At 44.1% G+C, this 9,625-nt stretch overlaps 1 pseudogene; it reads right to left on the minus strand.

Moving 5' to 3' along the window:
* Positions 1–1,923: 1,923 nt before the first annotated feature.
* LOC132478610 (large ribosomal subunit protein eL31-like) lies at positions 1,924–2,306 on the minus strand (annotated as a pseudogene).
* Between the last annotated feature and the right edge of the window lie 7,319 nt (positions 2,307–9,625).

Raw genomic sequence — 9,625 nt, forward strand, 5'->3', positions numbered from 1 at the left:
AGACCCCGGCAGGGTGGCCTCCCCTCTCCGGACCCAGAGCCAGGGATACTCACTGGGCCAGGAAGCAGGGGTGGCTGAGGGCGGGGCTGGGCCTGAGAAGGTCTTCGCCTTTCTCTGGGAATTTTGGCTCAACCGAGGTTGTGAGGAGGAGACAACGCCTCTCCCCTTCATGAGCCTGAGAGTGACCTCGATCCCTCTGAAACCCTGGCTGCTGGGGAGGGTCCCCACACTTCAGCTGTGTGGGGATGGGCTTGCAAGGGCCTGCCTTCCTCATAGACTAGCTCACAGACTCTGATAGCCCAGCCCAGGGAACGTGGGGCGCTAGGGAGTATCCCAAGTCTGGGTACCAAGCCCTGCTTGGGAGACTCTGCTACTAGCTTGCTGGGTGACCCTGGGTAAGTCATTTCTCCTCTGTGGGCCTGTGAAGTGAGGAGTGGATACTGATCTTGCAGGCCCTTGCACTTTCCTTGCTAGTTTGAGGATCCTGGAGGGGGAAGGGTGGGATGAGTCCCTCCCTGAACTTGGCTCCAGACTCAGCTTTCCACGCACTGGGCTTTCCTGACTTCCCAGACATAGATGTCGTGGAATCACAGCCACCAGTTTCAAGATATCTCCCCCATGCCGGGTTCTTCAAGGACGTTATCTCTGCCCTCAAAATCAACCTGCAAGGAACAGGCATACCTTGGAATGTGTCTCTATTTTTACGGATAAAGAAATTGAGACCCAAAGCGGTTCAGCCACTTGTCCAAGGTCAAGGTGGGCTCAGTGAACACAAGCCAAGGCTCTGTCTATACTCAGTTTGTGGCTTTGGGCAAGTCACGGGGCCTTTCCAGCCTCAGTCATCTTTAAAACGGGAATAATACTAGCCTCACACAGAGGGCTGGGGTAATCACTGAGTACAGTAGCACAGAACTGGTACTCGACCAGTTTTCAGTGATGGTTAGTTTCTTTTTCCATCCTCTTCTTCCTCCTGTGTCTACACTCTGAGACCTTCCTCTGCGTTAGGTATTGCAAACCTTTAGAATTACTTTTCATCTCTGCAAAGCCTTGAGAGCTGTGGTAGGCACTGGTTCCAAGCAAGGTGAGGAGGGCTGGGGGAAAGAAAAATAGAAATGCCCGATGTGAGAGTTCCTGAGTCCGGGTAGCAGATCATGGTGACCAGAATTCCTGGGTCACTTTGAGGGAGTAGGTAGCTGGGCACATGGGCCATCCATGCCCTCCAACTTTCCTCCCTCATCCGTCAACCAACTCAGTTCCTCATGGCTCCCCAAGGGGCTTTCTGCCTGATCCGAGCATATCTGCGTGTGCTGCACATGACTTGCATGATTTGTGGCCCCTGTGATTTTGCTCATGCCTTTGGCTACCCTGAGAAAGCCCTTAGGCCTTCCCCTTTGCTAATTTCCTTCCCTTCCTGTGCTTCAAAACCGGTCTCATACTGTAAACATAATTTATTGATTTTTTAAAAACTTCTTAGCATCAACCTATGAAAAAGTCCAGAAGACATAACTGAAGTTAGGGAACAGAATGTAAATGCTACAAAACTTGGAAGTCACACTTGACAGTAGTGTTGAGAGGTAAGGGACAGGTGATGAGCGTGGAGGCAGATACTCTTACCTGACAAACTGAGGTGTCAAGAGATCCTGTTTATTGATGATGGAACATGAAATAAAGGAATGTGTCATTTAAAGTTACAAAACAACCAGTGTACGTACAAAAATAGCAATAAAACTATATTAGAAGGACATGAGGAGGAAAGATGGGAGTGCGAATCCTTACCTTTTAAACAGAAAATCAAGAAATGTCTGAATAAGTATATTGTTTAGAGGTAAATAACAGAAGATAAAACAGAAACAGTTAAAGTAATTCAAATGGTTCCCTTTGGACTTTTTTTTTTCTGGCATTTCTATAACTTTATTTGACAATCAGCAGTTAGTTCTCATCCACGTTAACTGTCTGCAGATTTTTGAAGGTGGTGACAGGTACACAGGTAACCAACGTATAGAGCTTGTCTGGTGAATCTTCATCTTTATTATGTTTTCTGGACAACCGCACACGGATACGGTATGGGACATTCCTTATTCCTTTGGCCCAGACAGTTTTGTTGAGCCTAGTGTCAATGCGTACATCTGGAGTGCCCATCTCCTTCATGGCAAATTTCCAGATTTCTTTGAGTGCCTGAGGGGCACGCTTCTTGACACCCACTCCAGGGATGCGCTTGTGAACGTTCATAGTGTATGTACTCTGGTCACCACCTCGTTGATGGCTGACCGGCCCTTCTTCTTCTCGCTGCACTTTGCAGGAGCCATCCTGCCGGGCTGGGGTTGGAAAGGATTCCCTTTGGACTTGAATAGACATTTCTCCAAAGAAGATGTATGAATGGCCCACAGACACAAGAAAAGGTGCTCAACATCACTGGTCACTAGGGAAATACAAATCAAAACCACAGTAAGTTACTACCTCACATGCTTTAGGATGGCTACTATCAAAAAAAACAGAGAAAAACAAGTGTTGGCGAAGATGTGGGGAAATTGGAACACTTGTGCATTGCTCGGGGGAATGTAAAATGGTGCGGCGGCTGTGGAAAACAGTATGGCAGTTCTTAAAAAAATTAAGAACAATTACCACACGATCCAACAATTCCCCTTCTGGGTATGCACCCAAAAGAATTGAAAAGTAGGGACTTGAGTAGACATTTGTACATCAATGTTCATTGAAGCATTATTCACAATAGCCAAAGGCAGAAGCAACCCAAATGTCCGTGGATGGATGCATGGATGGATGGATGGGTAAACAAGATGTGGTGTATACAACAGAATATTATTCACCCTTATAAAGGAAGGAAATTCTGACCCATGCTACAAGGGTCAACCTTGTAGCAACATTTAAGGTATGCTAAGTAAGATAAGGACAAATGCTACATGATTTCACTTATATGAGGAATCTACAGTAGTCAAATTCATAGAGACAGGAAGTAGAATGATGGTTGCCAGGGGCTGCAGGGAGGGGGAACAGGGACTTATTGTTGTAGGGTACAGGATTTTAGTCTGGGAAGATGGAAAAGTTCTGGAGATGGGTGGTGGTGATGGTTACAAACAATGTGAATGTACTACTACTTTTTGTTAAAAAGCCTTTTTCTTGTTTTATTTTCCTAAGACGGTGTACATGTTTTCTCTTAATAAATTTTTTTATTAACAGCCCAAGGGAGGCATCCTGACTAGCGCCATTGATCGTTTACAGAGACTAGCATGTTTCATGAGGTTTTCAATGAGTGCCAAGGGGTAACATAGGCCTGCAGTCGGCCTCGGACTCAGGTCTGCGAAGAATCCAGCTCTGCCGCCTTTCCTCTCAGTGACCCTGAGCAAAGTTCTTTTCTCTGGTGTAATTTTTCAAAGCTCTCTGTTGTAAATGACTGTTTCCAAGTAGTATATGAAGAATGTCTCTTTCAAAGAAATTTCTTCACTGTAAGTCTGAGAAGGGAGCTGTCTAATAACAGATGCAGTAGTCATGAAGGAAAGGTGGGAAAACAGACACTGCAGGCAGCCACATAAAGAAGAAAAAGGAGGACGCGGAAGGGAGTTTTAATTTTGAAAGAAGAGATGACAGCGACTTGACACATGATGCCTATACTCTGCCAATCAGATCCAGTAGCCAGTATCAAAAACAAAACAAAACAAGCAAAAAAACAGGGCTGATAAAAATTGTTCTAAAAACGATGTTTCTGCACATATATACAATGGAATATTACTCAGCCATAAAAAGAAATGAAATTGAGCTATTTGTAATGAGGTGGATAGACCTAGAGTCTGTCATACAGAGTGAATTAAGTCAGAAAGAGAAAGACAAATACCGTATGCTGACACATATATATGGAATTTAATAAAAAAAAATGTCAAGAACCTAGGGGTAAGACAGGAATAAAGACATAGACATACTAGAGAATGGACTTGAGGATATGGGGAGGGGAAAGAGTAAGCTGTGACAAAGTGAGAGAGTGGCTTGGACATATATACACTACCAAACGTAAAATAGATAGCTATTTGGGAAGAGCCGCATAGCACAGGGAGATCAGCTCGGTGCTTTCTGACCACCTAGAGGGGTGGGATAGGGAGGGTGGGAGGGAGGGAGACTCAAGAGGGAAGAGATATGGGAACATGTGTATACGTATAACTGATTCACTTTGTTATAAAGCAGAAACTAACACACCATTGTAAAGCAATTATACTCCAATAAAGATGTAAAAATAAATAAATAAATAAATAAATAAAATAAAAACGATGTTTCTGATTTTCAAGCTGAAAGTGGAAATAAGGAACTCGTTCTGAACTGCTGTGTAAAGTAAAATTATTTGATCACAACTAATGATGGCAGACACGGACAGTCATGATCTTAAACAATCAGTATTTCCTTGCTGACAACTCAAAATTGAAAAAACTAAAGAAACTGCAATCCCAGCAGCTGCCAAAAGTTGTGAAAGCCTTGCTTTCATAAAGAGTGCAGTACAAAAATCTTTCTTTAGACGATGTAATTTTAAACTTTTCTTGGGTCAAATTCAAGAGCTAAAGTCATCTGTCAAGACTTGAATAAGACCCAGTGTTATCAGACCAAATCTAATTTATCTTCCTTTACTCAATCATTGGTTCAATAGACATTTCCTGAGTGCCCACTAGGTACCAGGCACAAGGCTCGGCTATCAGGCTGCAGATATGAACAAGACAGGTGGGGCTTCCCTGGTGGTGCAGTGGTTAAGAATCCGCCTGCCAATGCAGGGGACACGGGTTCGAGCCCTGGTCCGGGAAGATCCCACATGCTGCAGAGCAACTAAGCCCGTGTGCCACAACTACTGAGCCTGCGCTCTAAAGCCCGCGAACCACAACTGAAGCCCATGTGCCACAACTACTGAAGCCCGTGCGCCTAGAGCCTGTGCTCTGCAACAAGAGAAGCCACCACAATGAGAAGCCTGGGCCCCACAACAAAGAATAGCCCCCGCTCACTGCAACTAGAGAAAGCCCACGTGCAGCAGCGAAGACCCAATGCAGCCAAAAATTAAACAAACAAACAAATAAATAAAAAATAAGACAGGTGTCTGCTCTCAGGGAGCTCACTGTCTAGTAGAGAACACCAACCCTGAGACTGATGGTGGCATGTGGTGTGGCCAGTGCCATGGGAGAAGGGAGAGAGGGGACAGGCACCTACACCAAGTGTGTCACCAAAGGTCTCTTAGAGGTCTGAGCTGAGTGAGTAGTGTATTAGTTTCCTAACACTGCTGGAATAAATTATACAAGTTTAATGGTTTAAAACAACAGAAATTTATTCTCTTACAGCTCTGGAGGCCAGAAGTCTGAACTGAGTCTTATGGGACTAAAATCAAGGTGTTTGCAGGGCTAGTGCTTTCCAGAGGTTCTGGAGAGAATTGTTCCTTGTTGCTTCCAGCTTCTGGTGCCTCCAGGCATCACACTCATCTCTGCCTTCTTGGTCACATTGCCTCCTCCTCTTCTATGTCCAATCTCCCTCCGCCTTTCTTATAAGGACACTTGTGATTACATTTAGGACCCACATGGTTAATCCTAAAAAATCTCTCCATAGCAAGATCTTTAATTTGGTTACATCTGAAAAGTCCCTTTTGCCATATAAGGTAACATATTCACAGGTTCCAGGGATTAGGACATGGATAACCTTGGGAGCCATTATGCAGCCCACCCCAGATAGGATTGGGAGGGGAAACTGTGGACGGCCAATGGGATGTTTATAGGGGGAGAGTATATAAATGGGAGTGTGGAGAAAGTATACGTGAAGGCAGGGAGCACATACATTCTGGAAGTTACTAGTATTGTTATGGGAGTGCTTTTTTGGGAGTAGTGGGAGGCAAGGCAGGGCCTTATGAGAGAGGCAGGCAAAGTGTATAATGATTACAGATTTTATTTCCAGCATGCCCTTAGCTGGCAGGTGGTATGTGGTAGGTACTCAATATATTTTGGGAGATTAGAGTCAAATGAATGACTCAAACAAGTTATATTCTTAGAATGCCTACTATATATTTGTTGGAGGTATAAATAGAAAAAGAATCTCCATTTGGTGGTATTCATACCCTATGACCAATAAGTGAGGCCTTTCAAGGCCTAGGCAGTATGTCAGTATGCTTCCAGATGCTGGTACCATGACCTAAGCTAATCCATCTTGCCACTCTGCCACTCTCGGTGTACAGACAATGTCTTCTTCCCTGATGGTCTCACCATGGCAGTTCCAGGCATCACACACAGACAGAATCAGCAGAGAAGCATAGCAGCCTTTGATTAGCAAGGAAAGCCTTTCTCTTGAGCTCCTCAGCCAACTCCCTGGGGTTCAATCATTGTTATCCCTGCCAACAATTCTAATGCAGCCAGGGCATGGGGTAGCCATAGGGCATCAGTGGAAAGAGCTCACTTTTGGTCAGGGTGATCAGGCAAGTATTTCTGGAGGAGGTGGCATCTAGACTGTGCCTTGAAGGATGAAAAGGATGGTGACAGTGGAGAGGGAGGAAAGGGCATTCTAAGCCGAATGGCATGAACAAAGAGGAGGAGGTGGAAACATACAAGTGTTGACTGGTTTTACAGGAATTATTTTTTAAAGTGCCTTCTAGGGACTGAGAACTTTGTGTATGTTTTCCCATTTAATCCTTATTCCAAATATAGCTTCCTCTATAGGTGGAAATTTATGATTGAGGAAATCCAGGATTGGAGAGATTCTGTGATGTGTCCAAAGTTGGCAGAACCAGGACTTGATCTCAAGTTATCTCCAACCTACGGTGATTTTATTCATTCATTCATTCATTTTTTGTTTATTTACATTAAACTTTTCTACATTATAATTTATTATAAAATTATAATACATGTAACCAATGTTCAAGGTAAGCAAGGTTAAAAGTGTGGTTATTCCATACCTTTCCCAAGCTCTTATACACATGGAGACATATGTAAAGGTTTCTTCACCTCTCCCTTTATGTATTTTTTCCAAAAAATGAAATCATCCTGGAAAATTGATGAAATCTGAATAAGGTCCATAGGTTGATAATAGTATTGATCAGTATTAACTTGTTGATTTTTATAACTATCCTGCGGTTATATAGAGTTGTACTTGTACTTGGGAGAGACAAACTGTTGTATTTATGGATGAAGGGATATCATGTCTGCAACATACTCTTATATAGTTCAGAAATATGTATATATTTTTGTAGTAAAATGTTAACAGTTGGGAAATTTGGGTGAAGGGTATCCAGGAATTCTTCCTTCTATCCCTGCAACTTTTCTTTAAGTCTGAAATAAGGTCAAAATTTTAAAATTTTTAAAAATGAGATCATGCCATGCATCGTACTCAGTGACTTGCATGTTTTGCTTGAGCATATACAACAAACATTTTTTTTCCAGGTCAATACATGTAGTTCTATGAATTCTCTTTAATGGCTACATAATGTTCCACAGTGAGGTTCCATTGTGTAAATACATTCTAATTTGTTCAACTACTCCCCTTTTTACGGATTTGACTTTAAATACAATGTTAATTGTATATTAAGGACTCCTGTATGTTTGTATCTGTTTCCACACTCTCTATGTTGTTCCATTGATAACTGCCCATGACAATGCTATACTGTTTTGAGTTTTCTTATAAAATCAAATATCTGGTTGGACAGGACCATCATGGCTATTTTTTAATTTCATGAAGTATTTTTGGCAATTCTCATACACTTACCCTCCCATATGAATTAGATTTTTTCCATCTTATATGCATTTTAAGATCACTTTTACCTAGTTCTAAAAACAAAACAAAAATCTTTTGGGGGGCTTCCCTGGTGGCACAGTGGTTGAGAGTCCGCTTGCCGATGCAGGGGACACGGGTTCGTGCCCCGGTCCGGGAAGATCCCACATGCCGCAGAGCAGCTGGGCCCGTGAGCCATGGCCGCTGAGCCTGCGCGTCCAGAGCCTGTGCTCCGCAACGGGAGAGGCCACAACAGTGAGAGGCCCGCGTACCGCAAAAAAAAAAAAAAAAAAAAACTTTTTGGGATTTCTAATTGCAATTACTTTAAATTTGAAGTTTCCTTTGGGATGGACTCGTTTATAGGAACAGGGTTTATCTCTCTACATGTAGAATTATTTAAAGCAAATCTATGTAAATAAGTAAGCTATATATACAGAGATCATGTGCCTTATAAAGCTCTTTGGGGCCTTTTTCAAGGGCTCTCTGAGTCTGACTTGTTTTCAGTCCACCTCTGGCTGTGGGTTGAAGCATGGAAGGGGCCAACTGCCCTCAGAAAGGTTGACATTACTGCATGGTGCCATTCAGCTCTTTCCTGCATGTATCTCTCTGTGGGTCCTTGACACACTTTCCCAGTTTATTATCCCCGTTCGACAGAAGGCGCAACAGAAGCTTGGAGTGCTGGATCAGCTTGCCAGGATCGCACCGGACCTAGCAGCGGCAGTGCTGGCCTGATGCCCACGGTTTTGCCAGGAAGCTGCTGCTGTCCTGGTCCTGAGCTTGTTCTTCTCAAGGGCTAGGCTACCTGTGTTCTCTTTGGCAGCTGCTCAGACAACCTCAATATCCTGACACAAGGTGGCACTTCGTTTGAGGAGCTGCAGCGCAGGGCTAGTCTATCGTTCCTGAGGAAAACGCTGTCAACAGATAACAGGCTTCACTTTCTCATGAAGCTGTGGTTTTCCAGCCTCAGGGAATCTTTCTCCAAGTGAAGAGCTGCTGTCAATTCCTCACTCTCCTACCCTGCTTCCCTGGGCTGCATCTCTGCCTGTCTGAATCTCACCCATTCTTTTTTTTTTTTTTTTTAATTTATTTATTTATGGCTGTGTTGGGTCTTCGTTTCTGTGCGAGGGCTTTCTCCAGTTGCGGCGAGCAGGGGCCACTCTTCACCGCGGTGCGTGGACCTCTCACTATCGCGGCCTCTCGCTGCGGACGGAGCACAGGCTCCAGACGCGTAGGCTCAGCGGCCATGGCTCACGGGCCCAGTTGCTCCGCGGCATGTGGGATCCTCCCAGACCAGGGCTCGAACCCGTGTCCCCTGCACCGGCAGGCGGACTCCCAACCACTGCGCCACCAGGGAAGCCCCATCTGACCCATTCTTCAAAGCCCAACTTAAATGGCACTTCCTCCATGGAGCCTTTTCTGATTTTTTCCTTCCTCCCAGGCTCCTCCTCCCTGCCATGCTGGGTATGACCCACCTTTTTCCAAATACACTCACTTGCTATGACTGTCCTTAAAGAGATAAATAGTTGACTTCTCTGAGCCTTAATTACTTTCTTTCTAAAACTGAAATAATATCTGCCTTTTATATCTGGCTATTATGAGTTGAAAGAAGTAATATACGTAAGTCACAGTCCTAGGCACACAGAACGCTCTTACATATGTTAGCCTGGTGTTATCACACTCAAATGTACACCCGCACAGCCCTGCACATTCACACGCAGATTTTCTCCGTATGTGTTAGGACCCTTATTCTTTTTACCTTCTATAATAATTATGTGTGTAGGTTCCTGGGGTGGGGGTACGGAAATAGGGTATAGTGAAAAGAGACAGGATTTGGAATTAAAAATTTGGGTCTTCCCCTCAACCAGCTGTGTGACTGAGGTCAAGTTTACTTCTCCTC

Source organism: Mesoplodon densirostris, chromosome 18 (genome assembly GCF_025265405.1).
Source record: "Mesoplodon densirostris isolate mMesDen1 chromosome 18, mMesDen1 primary haplotype, whole genome shotgun sequence".
Classification (NCBI taxonomy): domain Eukaryota; kingdom Metazoa; phylum Chordata; class Mammalia; order Artiodactyla; family Ziphiidae; genus Mesoplodon; species Mesoplodon densirostris.